Here is a 13846-nt window from a genome sequence, read left to right as displayed (position 1 = left end):
TGATGCAGTCATTTTCTCTAAATGATACTGGTGCAGTACTGGAACAGATGTTTCCCTTACCTTTATTAGCCTGTTGTATCTTCTAACTTGGAGGACAAATTCTGCATGTGCTTCATTGCGCCGGCTTAGATGATTTTTAGATTTGCTTTAGGAAGCACTGAGCTGTGGTTTGGATGAAGTTATGCTTATTTTTAACTTACTGACAGCTCATAATGGCGATGCGCAAGCCTGTGTTTCCTCTGCAGCCTCCCTTTGGTACACTAAGGATTACCTGGGTTTAAATCAGAGGGCTTTTCCTCCATCCTCCAGGGAGTTCCAACACAAGGGCTGTCTTAAACTCACTTTTCAGGAATAAACCACCCCATCATTCTGGAGGGATGAAGGAGTACATGTGAACAAAAGGCACAAGTCCATCAGCTGCTCTGGCATAACCATCCCATGCCACTCCTTCCAAGTAAGAGATGAGCTACAATTTGGGGCAGCCTCACCCCACTGTCAGGCTCATCCTGATGTCTGTGTTCCCATCACGGTGTTGGTGGGGGCTGCTCTGTGCAAATCCAGCTCTGAGTCTCCTCTGGCTCTGCAAGGAGGCAGTGCTTATGGCATGGATACATCTGCCTTCACTGCTTTTTTCCTCTGACCTCCCTTTAGATGCAGCATTGTCCTACAGACAGGTGAATACTGCAGTGGGAACTTGAGGCAGATGCAGAGCTGCTTTCAGAGAAAAACCTGTCAAAGAAAGCATGAAGGTTTATCCTGGACCGAATCTACTTGCACAAGTTGTTAGTTGCACTATGGAAGGTGGCCAGTGGTTTTTAGAAATTACTGCTGCTTTCACGATTAATGAAGATTCATCATTCCATTAGATCATCGCTAACCTGCTGTAATTGTTCTGATTTTTATTTTTTACCTTGTTCTCCAGTTCATGTCTAAATACAAGAAGATGTTTATATTGCATACATTCAGCTTTAATTGGCCCTTAAAAGAAGGTGTTGATTAGAATCTTCTCAACATCAACAGCTCGCTCGCACAACATTCTCTAATTACTGTTTATTAATTTAGTTCAAGTGGCATAGTTGAAAGCCCTGCTCAGATGGGAGAAGTAAATTGTCACTGGTATTGAATATGTAAATTATGTGCCGGGTAAGTTTCCATGAAGAATGTTTAAAGTTAAATGCTACGCACATAAAGCGTTCTAGTTTCATCTAACCCAATATGACAGCTTTGCAAGAATTGTCATGAAAATTTACCAGCCCTGGCAAAAAACTGCTTGCCTATCTTTTACTTTTTTCTATTAACATAATCATGATGATAGTAGCAATTTATTTGCTAGTCAAAAAATAAATAAAAATCATTCACACCAGCTGGATGGAGGTTTGCAAGGCTGCCAGTTGAATGTGAACTATGCGTTGCAGTAGTATAGACATTCAGCAGCCTGGGTTTGTTGCCCTAGTGCAGTGACCCTTCCTTCTCTTTAATTAGCTTATAAAGTCAGAATTTCTTAAACAAAGTACTCATTAAACATTGCCTTGTTATATTACTTTAAAATGCAATTAAAAGTTTTAAGATTGCCGCAGAGTTTGCGTACCGTTGTCAGTGCCCATGTCACTCGCTATCAATTTCCACCCACTCAACATAGACTGGAGGCTTCCTGTTAAATATAGATGGTACTCCATAGCCTTTGTGTATAGAGTAGGCATAAATCCATGTACTGATGAGGATGATGTGACTGCATCGTATACCTGAAGGAAGAAGAGGGAAATGGAGGGGAGGATATTCTCAAGGAAGGAGAACCTGGGAGTTTTCGTTGTCCTTTCACCTCTGCACTTGTCTCTGTGTGTCTTTTTGCATGGGAGTAGCTGTGTGTTCCTGAGAAGTGTGCTGCTTCTAATCTTCCCAAACAAAGTTGCATGGAAATACTTTGCAGTTATTGTATTATGCAACCAAAGCAATGAGATGAGACAGCGCTCTAAAAGGGAAAGAAAAATATCTAGTGCCTGAATTGTGCGTGGGCCTTCACCCAGTCCTCACACTCTTGCTGGCTGCTGTTATCATGAGCAGCACTAATCAATTCCAGGAAATCTCCACACCAAGCATTATGTCACACATGGTTACATCATTCCCTCTAACCTCTAGGGCTTCCTGTTGACATCTTTGGAGCTCTCCTACTACCAACTGGTATTAAAAGAAGTGCCAAACAGTATTTTTAGCCATTTGTGTCTGCCAGAAGGAATCCAAATGTCTCCATCTTGCGTCTTTCACCTGCTGGATCTCATCTTTACTCCCAAAAACAAAGCAATGCTCTGTGGGTTTCCCAGGTGTTTATATAAAGGATGTCAGGAACATGTGAGAGGGCTTTTGAGACAGAAGGTGCTAATGCCACTGCAGAATTGTAATGCCTACCAGATTGCTAATCCAGCCTGTCAGTTGTGTAACTTCTGTTGTAACTTCCACTCCAGGAGGTTATCCCTTTTTTTTCTGTATTATTTCCTAGGAGATGCTTCTTACCAATGTGGGCTATCAGGGTTGACTTCCAGCTGCTGTTCTGTGGGGCATTTCCCCCTTTCTCCCTGCAGGGCCAACCCACAGGTGTGCAGGGGACAGCGATATGCTACCGCTTCTCCTGCCAAAGCCACTTTCCCAGCAGTTCAGTTGAAAGAGGCAAGGCTCAAACCCTGTGCTGCATGATTATTCCTTCTTGAAACCACTGCAATGTCTCTTGGTCTGAGTCTTGTTTATTATTATTATTTTCTGGTTTATATCTTCCTTTCATTCGAACAGTTTGATTTTTTGTGGCTGTTTCTGTGTTTGTTCAATGCTGCAGTAGATAACAATAACATGATTAAATTCCAGCTCTGACTGTTGCAACATAAGCGCTCTGCCTTCATTATCCTTGGTGCCTAAAACTATTTGATCTCTAATAAGTTTGCCTGCAAGTGTGCCTCATTTGCATGATGAGGCTAACTGGTGCAGCCTGGTTGCATATTGGTCTCTGATTTCAGTTTCTCTTCAATCAGATGCATCAAACAGAAGGAACTATTAGAATTGCCAGCAACTGTATTTTTTTTCTGTGAATCATGTCAGAATACTAGGACTCTCAGGCAGCCTTAGTAGGCTGGACAAATCCACCAATAAAAGGCACGGGAGAAATTCTCATGTCAAGCCATATACAAAGCAGGGCTGTGCTGAGGATTGCTGGTCTGCTCTGATGGCTTAACAAGCTGTTAAGACCAAATCCAACAGCTAGGCATCCTCCTTTGGTAAGCAACGTTTCCCATAGCCACTGGCCTGAGCGAGGGATGGAGTTGTGTCACCCAGCAGAGACCTGTCCCTAAGCCCAGCACAGCCAGGTCTGCTTTCTCTGAGGGTCAGACTCTGTCCCAGCTTGTGGCCACCCTGCATGGGGACTTAGGCCCAGCTGACACTCATTTGGCTGGAGGGCCTCCGTGGGCTTCACTGCTTGAAGTTTGCAGGGAGAGAAAACATTTTTTCTAACCTCAAGCATTTGGGAACACGAACCTTCCTCTGTGTCTACAATTGAAGCAGAAAACTTAAGAGCTAAATGCAAACAGAGAAGAAGCTCAAGTCATGAGATTCATGGCAATAGTGCTGAAAATGTTTCACGTTGCCCATCTCCTTTCTGGATCATGCTTAGGTGGGTTCTACATTGTTTTCAGTATTATCTTAAGAAATGTGATTTGACCCCTTGCAACATCCCTTGCTTCTCTGATTACAGAATTCTGCTTCTTAAATGTTGTAATGTATACCAAAACCTCTATTTTCGTTTAAGACCATTTTTAATTGAACTGAATGATCTTTGTGAAGAAAGAAATGTTTCTTATTGACCCAAATGGGTTCTAGATTGAGTCCTCATTTCACACATAGAAATGACTGCTTTCTTTTGTTCTTGGGATAGGGCAGATACCAAGAAACCAAGCGGTGCAGAGGCAAACAAAAGAACCCTGAGGATCCCATCAGCAGTGATTGCTTTGCACACGAACAGTATTTCTTCCCTAGCATATACTTCCAAGAATTTTTTAAAATGTCGTTCATATATCATCTGCCCTAGCAGACAATAGTTGTTCCAGAGAAGCTGTTGCTCTCTATTAGGTCAATGATCAGTGAACTAAACATTTTCTACTTAGGCCTTCATATGATAAAAGCCTAAGAGCTTTGAAGGAGCCATTACAGACTATTGCCTAGAAGAAATATCCATTTGAAAATTCTGCAATTATGTACTTCTATAATAGCGTGTAAAAGGAGCTCTGGACCCATTATGGGTTATTGAGTAAATAATGTATTTTTAAAAGTGTCTAAGTAATTTATATGATAGCCTGTATTGGCAGCAAAGAGTGATTGTAGAATAAACATTGTGTCTTCCTTTTTAAAAAAATCTCATTTAAATCCCTACATAGCAATTAAAAAAAGAAATCCCTGATGCAGTTTCAGTTTTTCTGTAGTAGTCAATAGCTAATGTCTCTGACTTTACTCCACCATTTTGCACTGAGCCAGTTTCCTCTGCTCTGACATTTTTTGTGTGTTGATTGGGTAAAAAAGGAGGCTTCATTATCAAATATAATAGAGGTGTCCAGAGGCCTCCGAGAGGTCAGACTCACAGTCATCAGACATCCCCATAATCAGGAACAGCCACGCATCAGAAGGGCCAAGGGTCCAGAGAGAGAGGCCATGAAGCTGTCAGTCCCTATTTCAGGGACAAATTGAGAGGAAATGTGTTGTCTGAGATCACACAGGAGACAAACCTCTACTCTCCTGAGCAAGTTTAGTATCTTGGCTTTATGTTCAGACCTTCTGTGGAAAGGCACCATGTGAGATCCCCGTTCCTGTGGATCCTCAGTGCTAATGCCTGAAACAGTCTTGCTCCTTTCTCAGATGTTCCACAATAGCTTTGCTTCAGACCACTGCGCTTTCAAGCACAGACCCTGGTCAACGCAGATGTGAAAATACTGCAGTTCAAAATACCTATATTGCAACAACAGTGCTAGAAAGCAAACTTCTGTTCCTATGTGCGGCGTAAGCTTCACTTAGTCCTTCCTTTTATTTATCACATTATTTCCTGCTGTGGCAGGGGGACTTTATCTTCACATCTCCAAATACCTGTTAGGCCAAGCAATTTGGAGCTGCCACATGGAGACTACGGTATTTATATATACTTTAAAATCATACAGTGATTGTTACCTGAGGGTACAAAGTAAAACAGTTCTCTGCTTATGGTGATGCTCCAGCCTCAACTCTTCTATGCAACTGTCCCTGGCATAAGTTAGAGATGAAGTCACTTAAATTGTTCTGTAGGTCCAGACCTGTGTTGTAAGTGGTCTTGTTCAGAAAATACCCTAACGGTCAGCAGGAAGCAGACGTGTTAACAGGAGTGCCAGGGCTTCTGCATTCCCTTTCTAGAGGCTATGTAATACCTATCCCTACTGTATTAATCCATGTGCATGTTCAGAACAGATCATGTGCTTCCCATAGCTCTGCTGTTCAATCACACCTCAAGAACATAGTCTTTAGATCTGAATTTGAGTCACTGTATACGAAGTGTTTTCAATACAATGAACAGAAGTGTGGCTTTTTGGCTGCCCTCTGAGGAGATTACAGGAGATAAGTATCTGTAGCAAGGCCACCAACAGATGAAATTCTCTTTTTTAATGTATTTGGAATGAAAAAAAAAAAAAAAAGAGGAAAGAAAGAATAAATGCAAGGATACCAAATTGCACATAGCTCAAAAGACAAAAGACAAATAAATGAAAGGGAGTGCCTTAATGAAGAGACAGTAAAGTGGCACTAAGAGAAAAGATGAAGTGAAAAAATGAATGGTGAAGGGGAAATAATAAAGCCAAAAATTAATTGAGAAGAAACAAGGTGAAAGGTATAAATACATTTAAGTTGTATTTGAGCAAGATGTCTCAGAAAGAAATCAGTCTCTCACTACTCAGCTGTATTTGTCACTTAGGAAGTGTTGGGCTAATTGACTAAAGAGGTGATGAAGTCTTCATCAATTGAGAATTTCAGTGACAAAGTACTCAAAAACATGGGTAATACTGTCAGTTATTGAACCTTTTATGATCCCTTCCGGATCCATTTTCTACAACCTCACCATCCTAAAGAGTGTATTAAACTAGGACTGAGAGTGGTACCTCAGTTGTGTGATTATGGGAGACTTTTGTTTCTGGCTCTATTACCTCCTGGCTGAAGTTCTGCAAGGTCTCACAGAGTAAATACAGCATATACTTTGAGATGAGGAAGATGAACATACAGGGTAAAACCAAGAAAAGGAACTGGTTGATCCAAAAACATTTTCTTCTGAGATATGGACCGAAGCCCACAACCCTTACACCTTTTGCTCATACTGACGATCCCTATTCTGCAACAAATGCATAGTTTGGCTTTGATACAAAATCAGAGTCCTTATAACATGAGATGAAAGATCCCGAGGCCCTTCTTGCAAGGACAGTTATGAACTCCTCTGTTGTGCTTCAAACCTAAATAATTCTACTCTTTTTTTTCAAAGAAAATTCCTCATAGCTTTAGCCAAAATCATTCTTCACTTCCTCTGCTGGCTTCTCTTGAATGGTGGGTGAAGAGAGGTCACAGGTATGAAGCTGCCTAGGATTCTTCCAGGCTGCTGATTATTGATATGCAAACCAACAGTCACCACTGCAGACTAAAACAAAATGTGAAACAGGCTTTTAAAAGAAAAGTCTGTCCAGGTATCATTTTAGGTTGTAAGAAAGGTTAATTCTCCAATTTGTTGATCAGGGCTTGCTAGGAGGACTGACCAGACCTCAGTGTGATCACATCAGTGGTCCTCACCTGAAAGTGAAACCTGAAGGCTTGGATTGCTCAATGCTGCCATAGGAAGGCACAGACTTTGAAAGCAGCAACTCCTTCCTCTTACAAATTTGCAGTGTATTCTCCCTTTTTCCACTCTGTACCACTGAGCATGATGATGGTAGCTGGAGGGAACTTTTGTTTGTTTCTCTGTTTTGTTTTGTTTTTCCCTGACTTTATTTTTGAGATGTTAGTTACATTATTTGAGGGTGTGTATGAGATTCTGGAAGCACAATTTACTTCTGCTGTGCTGTGAGATCCTTGGTATGGTATTGACTCATTCATTGGCACCTGAGAGAGGTTTGGGGAATTCAGCAAGCTTTCAACAATCCAGTTTGAGAGATTATACAGAATTATGGCTCAGTCAGGTTCGTCCTAATTTTATTAGATTTCCACCATTTCTAATTGCATAAACATATGCAGCCAAATATACAGATGGGGACTGGGAAGATGTACAAGGACACTCAGAGTCTGTAGTCAGCTAATTGGTGGACTAAGTAATAGGGCACTTGGAAAGATTGATTATTTTTTTCAGAGCATTTCAGGAGAAAATTCTGTCCCCATTAAAACTGTAGCAATCAAGAGAAGAAAGATTTTAGCAGTAGATTTTTTTGGAAATGGTGAAAGAGACAGGCATAAATATGCGACGCAGAAAAAATCCAAGATGAATGATGTTATTTTGGGCAAGATCTGCTATTTTAGCCATAGGAAGAAAGATAGAGTGTCTCGAAAACATAGAACAACTGGCTTGATCCATAGGGTAACATCAGAAATCTTTTGATCAGGGCTAAATACAACAGTTTCAAATATTGCCTGGGCAAATGAGAAGTCATTTTGTATGAATATTGTTACTGGTAGCAAATGCCAGATTGTATAAAGTTTTCAGAAATACTTTATATTTTCTTTTGGAAGATAAATGTTTAGCTAGGGCTAGGAAAGATCTTGGGCCATAACTCCCATTTCTGGTCAAATGATACCATCTGAGGTACTGGCATGGCTGTTCATATGAGTACCTTCACATAAAGTAACATTGCTGTCCATCCTTGTTCAGGAATAAGCCATGCTGTTGGCTTATTCCCTACCATCACAGCAGAAGGGGACGGGAGGGAAGTGTTTGCTCAGTTTTTTGTTATGAACCATCTTCATCCATGACACAGCAGCTGCACTATGGAATTCACCCTGGATGAATGGGAATGCCAATGTCTTCACCTCCTGAAGAGAGGACACAGCTCTCAGACTGAATTAGCCACAGCTGGATAGGTTGTTTTGAAATCTCCACAATTTTCAGACCTGGAAGATTTTTCCATCATGCTGGCCTGGGGTAGGCATTTGGTGGGTGAGTAAACTATAATTTGGTTTGTTTTGCCTTATGAAGTAAGTGTAGAAAATACACCAAAGTAGCTGGTCACATATTTGGACCTGGGCTTCTCACGAAAGTTCTGCAAAACCCTCTCAAATGTCTGAATATTTACTAAGTAGGTCACGAAATATTTTCCAACAACAAAAATACAAATACAAAAATACAATAGAGTAATCCTATTGGGATGTAGTTATGTGCTAATGACTTTATTTTCTTCTTCCTCCTGTTCAGGCAGTAACATGCAAAGTGACCACAGCACTGTTGTGAAATTGCTGATTAACCTTTTGACTCTGACAATTGGGACTTCTCTTAACACCAATTGGTAATGCAAAAGACCATTAGTAGTTAATATTGGGACACCCCACCTCCAGATGCCAAAAGGTTAATGAAAAAGCAAGTATCTTGCTTTTACTGGGAAACTTGGAAACCTTCCCACCAAACATTTCATTTTTTGTGATAAACAAGCCAGACCGCTTCAGCTGAGAAAGACGGGTGTTTTGCTAATGTGTACAGCTGTTAATTGAAAAAGATTCTGTTATGCCTGTTCTTCTGGACATAGATAAAAGAGAGATTTGTTGGTGAACTTTAGTTGGTCCTGAACACCCCTTTGTCAAAATACACTGCTCAATAATAACGCTTTGTTCTGTCTGTAACAGCCACGGAAGGATTTTGAGTGGAATACTCATTTTCTTTAAGTCATATCTGCCAGTGATCATTCTTGGCTTAAGATCAGCTGCCATTTATGTGTTTTATGAAAATATAACACCAGTTTTATGCTCAAAACTATTCTTTTTTAGGTAAAAGCTTCAGCACAAACTGGTTCCCCATATGTACCATAAATGCTATTTATCACAGGTTTTGGTCTTTAAAACAGAATGATAATGTTAAAACATTTTCATTACCCTTTCCTTACAGCTATCATTCACAAACCATCTTTTATAATTATGGTACTAGGACATTTACATAACTGGGAAAAAGGTCCTTAAACTACATTTCTATTATGTTTGGCACTTGTGTGAAAGGATATTATATTCATGTGCATTAGAGATTGCTTATAAAAGATCAAGACAATAATAGCAGATCAGACGATAAAGGTTCCCTTTTCTCCTCCCAGACAGGCTGTCTCTGACAGAAGAATACAGTTCATCAAAAGTGTCTGCAGGTTGTCAAACTCAGTGAGATTTGGGGACACTCGGAGGCTGTCATGGCCAACAAGAAGATTTTCTGTAGGGTTCTGCCATCATTCACCCTCAGGAAATAATCACTCACTACATTCTGCATGCTCTCATGATAGAGCTCTATTTGAGAGAAAAGAGCCATTTTATCAAAGGACAATATATCCCTTCTCTTGGTCCATGCAGCTTCCATTATCAGACCATAATAAATCATATTTATGTTCTCAGTTAATAAGACTGATTACAATGCAGGTTACAGGCATGGGAAAAGCAAAGCAGGTGAAAAGATGTTTTAATGAAAATATGATAAGCAAACAGCTTCTTGTGAACATTTCAGGCTGTTATTTGTAATGATCACAGGCAATTTTTGATACATCTTCTTTAGCAATGGTTTAAGCTGCATAAATTGGCTTGCCACTTTATACGTCGAAATAGGAAGAATCCCAGTGTCCTTCTTATGTTGTCTAGAATCATTATATACATTATAAGCATAAAATGAGTTTAATGTATGTGCTTTGAAAAGATGGGGAAAACAGAAAATCAGGGAGGACTGATTTTAATGCTGCTCAAAATGATTTTGAAATTTTCTGCACATCTTTGTTACTAACGGTGCATTTTCCATGAAATTTAGGGATGACATGTGGTGCTTTCATCTCCTTAAAATTAATATACTTCTCTTTCTGTTTTTCTCAGTTTCTTCAAAGTTCTTTTTAGAACACTGTGCAAAGAGACAGAGAGAAAATTCTCCACTCGATGTGTGAACATATCTGTTATTAATGCTGGGGGGGAGTTAAGTGTGTGCTTCTAGAGGAGAATATACCCCTGCGTTAAACACTGAAATCAACCCTATCAAAAAGGTGCAAGGATATTTAGCTGCAGCACACCTGATGCATTCAAGGGCCAAATTCCTTAGAATCTTTTAAAGTGATCAAGATCTCTTTTGTTAAGAGCGCTCCAATGATTTCAGAATATAACTGTACTTAAGTAGCCGAGGAAGTGTCTTGCTCTTGTCTCGTGAAAAGCTTTCTTTTATGTTTTATTGTTGTTTTCTTTTTTGCTGTAGTCATTTGGTTTATGTTTAGCATCATACTTTCAAGACAAAGTTAAAAATTTAAAGAATAATTTCTTCCTGCTAGCAGATAATGCTGACTAAGTATTTCAAAATCTACAGCACTTGCAGAATGCAAGCATTATGCTTAAAATGTATATAATGATTCCAGACAATATGAGAAGGACACTGGGATTCTTCCTACTTTGATATATAAAGTGGTGAGCAAACGCAGAAGTCTCCATGGTGTTGTGTGTCTGTAGGAGCTGTTCTGGTCACTGATACTTCTAAAGCTCCCTTAAACAAATGTTAAAGCTTTGTAATGGGCCTGGCAATGGAGAATGACCATGAAATTCCCTTAACCCTTTTAGGGCACTTCAGCAGGAGAAGTGATCACACAAGAAACAGTAAACTGCGCTTCAAAGGCAGCATCCTGATATGACAACAGATGTAGATAATGCACTTCATGATGAAACTGCTTGATACAGAGAAAAACACGTTGTAACTGCCTTCACCCTGAAAGGGGTTTAAAAATGCTGCCTGCCAACTCCACAAAAAACAGAGCTGCTATTTCAGTTAAAGGCCAGTGGATTGTATTTTTCGTGTCAGTTTTCACTAACCTCAAACATCACTGTTATGACAGACTGTCATCCAACCAAGCCAGCACTGTGGTGCCATTCAGGCAAGAAAGAAGAAAGCAAACACAAAGGAAACTTAGAAGTCCGAGCAGTAAGAGCGGGTGTCTGTGAGTGCACTTTTGTGCAGCGATACTGATTACTGAAAATGAAACACTTAAAAGAAAACAAACCCAAAAAAGTGATTTCTGAGCCATTGGTGTTTTCTTGCCTGGCAATTTCTCTTTGTTCTGTTTCATGACATCAGCCTCAGTGGTTGAAAGGGTGTTCTGGGCCAGATGTCAATCACTATGTCTGACATAAACAAAAATAGCTAAAAAGACATGCCAGCATCTTCCTTTTGTTTTCCCATTAGCTCCATTTTTCTTTTCAGAGGCTGACAAAAAATTACTGCCTCCGAGTGAATTCAGTAATGTCACTATATATCTAATATCTAGGAGACCTTTTGTTTTAGCTTTACTGGGCTTAACCACAAAAGACACTTGACATTGACAAAGAGTCTGTCAAATACACAATGATCAGTGCAGTGAAATCTCTCATGACAGAAGGGCACTATTCTGCACCCCCAGCCTGCAGCAGCCTATCTGAGTAAAATGTGCTGGAGCACATGCAGCAGCTGAACCATTGCAGAGCAGGCCATAAGCTGAGATGTGTCTTGTTTAAAGTGTCATAGTATATTAGTGTAATTAAAACCGCCAAAAGAATAGAAAAGATAGATGGAAATGTTACATTACTTGTTTCTAGAGATTAACCTCCAGCCAGAACTGAAATACAGGGACACATTTTGCATGTCTTAGAGCTCTGATATGGAAGAAAACAAGCCTGAGTGTATGTCTCTTGAAGTGTGAGACATGAAGTCATAGTTCCTGTATTTACACAATAAAGCAGAAACAGCGCTTCAGACAGGCACGCTGTTTTCTCTCTGATTACAGCTCCCGTTGTGGCTGTACTCTGCAAAGCAGCTGTATCATCTCTCAGCTACTTCCCTTTTACTCTCACTGCCTTCGTGCTTGGAAGGTCTTGAGGACCCTTGGGCCAACAGATGTGCTGGTGTCAATGCCTTCTGCTCCCTTGGCATCTGCCAGCATTGCGTGGGCCCAGCCTAGAGGCAGAGCACCCTGTCCCTGTGGTGTCTGCAGAAGACACAGCTCAGCTCCAGACTCAGCAACACCCAGCTAGGAAGATGTTTGAAGAATGGCTTCAGTCTGACCTTTATATACCAGGCTGCATGCTTGCTTCTCTGTTGACTCTATAGATAAAACTGCATGGCTTTCTGAAATTGACTCTGAAAATTATGTTCCCAGAACTGCATGTTTTCCTTCCCATGCCTCATTACCTGTGATAACTATTCAAGCCTAACTAGTTACGATCTCTGTTCTAACCATGAGGCAAGTTATATCTGGTGGTGAAAAACCCTTGGAGTTTTTATGGACCTGTTCAGCTGTGTTGGCTGAACGTTGGTTTATCCAGTATCTGGAGAGGACCTCATCTGGCTTCAGCAGTTCTGAAGCATACAAAAGCAGCGTGGTTTTCTTCTAATGTAAGCCTTACATTCAAGGAGAAGATGCATTAATCAGGTAGGTCTCATGTTCATTTCTTCCACTAGAAATGAACTTCAAGGCCTTGCTCCATTAGTTGATCACTTTGACGTCAAGAGATGTTAAATATAGGCCTTACATTTTAGGTTTCCTCATACTTCCTCTATTTCCCATCTTTAAATATCAGTTAATGACTTCTCCATATAGCACTTCTCTTTAATTTCTGGTCAGAGGCTGTAAATGTGCACCGTTAGTCAAAAATATGTTATCTGCTGTTAGTGTTGGCTTCTGGAGCCCTCACCACCAAGTTACCTCGCAGTCGCATCTCTCCTCACATGATTTTCTGAGTACTGCCAGGAGAAGAATGGAAAATAACTATGAAATAAAAGCAGATTCTGCTCCCATTACAGGCAATGAAAACTGTGCTTTTACTTCTACTTACTCATAATAGTGGGGGGAAAAAATGAAGTGGAAACAAGCACAACAAAACACCTCTGCCAGCTATCTATAAGCTAACCAAGGCTTCCACTAATGAGGTGGTCTGGCATTTTGAGAAAGACAGGTTTTTCCAGAAATGGAAAAAATATGCTGTTTTTTTTTTTTCCTTCAACTCTGAGAGCATAGCAAGAGAGTAAGAAATTGTATTTCAAAAAGGGATAGCAAACTTTTAATGCTGTCTGTATTAGTTAATACTTACAGACACCGGTACAGTTTCTTGTCAGCTAGATGTTTTTGCATATTTGTTTGTTAGATTACTAAATACTTTCCTAAAAAGTGGTTATTTGCTGTATTTACAGATTCATCTCAGTGACTGTGAAATTCCTGAGGATGTTATTACTTTCAAGTCAGATTAACGGAGTAATTTCCAGGTAAGATATTCTAGAAGATAATTCAATACCATGGACAATTGCATAGTTTATTAAACAGAACAGTGCTGTTTGTGGAAAAGATAATAATCTAGATCACAAGATAGCACCAGATTTTATGTTACGATCGCCAGATGTCTTTGGGAACTTAATGCACCCAGCATTGGTTCAAATCTAATCTTCATGGCAGAAACATGAGTTCCAGTTTCCTCCTCTCTGAGGCCACGTGGGGAAACTTTCTCCCCAGGGACTGCAGAGGACAGGCTGCTGTGGTTTGCTTGTGCTTTGGCAAGAGTATTCACCACTCTGCTAGCTGCTCCTGGAGTGCCCAGTGGTATCAAGCGCAGAAAAGAAAAGCTTTCACCTTTACTTAGACAG

The 13846-nt window shown here is 40.2% G+C and overlaps 1 long non-coding RNA gene across 1 annotated transcript in view; it reads left to right on the top strand.

The window, feature by feature from the left end:
* The window catches only part of LOC101750929, a 53385-nt gene that overhangs the window by 16592 nt on the left and 22947 nt on the right, over positions 1-13846 (top strand). Inside the window, exon 3 of the long non-coding RNA XR_005862068.2 lies at positions 8004-13471. This is a non-coding gene — a long non-coding RNA (uncharacterized LOC101750929). The remainder of the gene's footprint in view (positions 1-8003; positions 13472-13846) is intronic.

The sequence above is a fragment of the Gallus gallus genome, chromosome 8, assembly GCF_016699485.2.
Source record: "Gallus gallus isolate bGalGal1 chromosome 8, bGalGal1.mat.broiler.GRCg7b, whole genome shotgun sequence".
NCBI lineage: Eukaryota > Metazoa > Chordata > Aves > Galliformes > Phasianidae > Gallus > Gallus gallus.
This window is presented reverse-complemented; position numbering and strand designations above follow the sequence as displayed.